At 33.8% G+C, this 650-nt stretch overlaps 1 non-coding gene across 1 annotated transcript; it reads left to right on the top strand.

Moving 5' to 3' along the window:
* The first annotated feature begins 245 nt into the window (after nucleotides 1-245).
* LOC138416730 (U6 spliceosomal RNA) lies at nucleotides 246-352 on the top strand. Its single transcript, XR_011247844.1, has one exon. It is a non-coding gene; the product is annotated as a U6 spliceosomal RNA (small nuclear RNA).
* Nucleotides 353-650: the final 298 nt, after the last annotated feature.

Genomic DNA, 650 nt, shown 5'->3' with positions numbered 1-650 from the left:
AACTATGGGACATCGACAGGATGGAGCGGAGAGCCCAGAAATATACCCACACATATATAATTAGTTGATTTTTGACAGAAAAGCCAAAATACTCAAATGGGGAAAGGATAGTCTATTTCACTGAAGTTGACTGGATAGCCACATGAAAAAAAAGAATTTTGACCTTATTTTATCCCATATACACGAAGTAACACTATAGGTCATGGGCCTAAATGTAAAAAGTAAAATTATAAAATTTCTAGAAGGTGCTCGCTTCGGCAGCACATATACTAAAACTGGAACGATACAGAGAAGATTAGCATGGCCCCTGCGCAAGGATGACACGCAAATTCGTGAAGCGTTCCATATTTAAAAAAAAAAATAAATAAATAAAAAATAAAATAAAATAAAATTTCTAGAAGCAAATATTGGAGAGAAATCTTTGAAAGCTTGGGTTAAGCAAGATTTCTTAGGATAGAAAAAGCACAAAACAAAAGCATGATAAATTGAACTTCATCAAAATTAGAATTTCTCCTCTTTGAAAGACACCATCAAGAAAATGAAATGACAAGCCACATAATGGGAGAAATAGTCTCAATGCACATGTCTGTCAAAGGGCATTTTCCCAGAATATACAAAAATCCTTACAACTCCATAATCATAAGCCAAAG

This window comes from Ovis canadensis, chromosome 12 (genome assembly GCF_042477335.2).
Source record: "Ovis canadensis isolate MfBH-ARS-UI-01 breed Bighorn chromosome 12, ARS-UI_OviCan_v2, whole genome shotgun sequence".
NCBI classification, from domain to species: domain Eukaryota; kingdom Metazoa; phylum Chordata; class Mammalia; order Artiodactyla; family Bovidae; genus Ovis; species Ovis canadensis.
The sequence above is the reverse complement of the archived record's forward strand: the minus strand, read 5'-3'. Positions and strand labels throughout refer to the sequence as shown.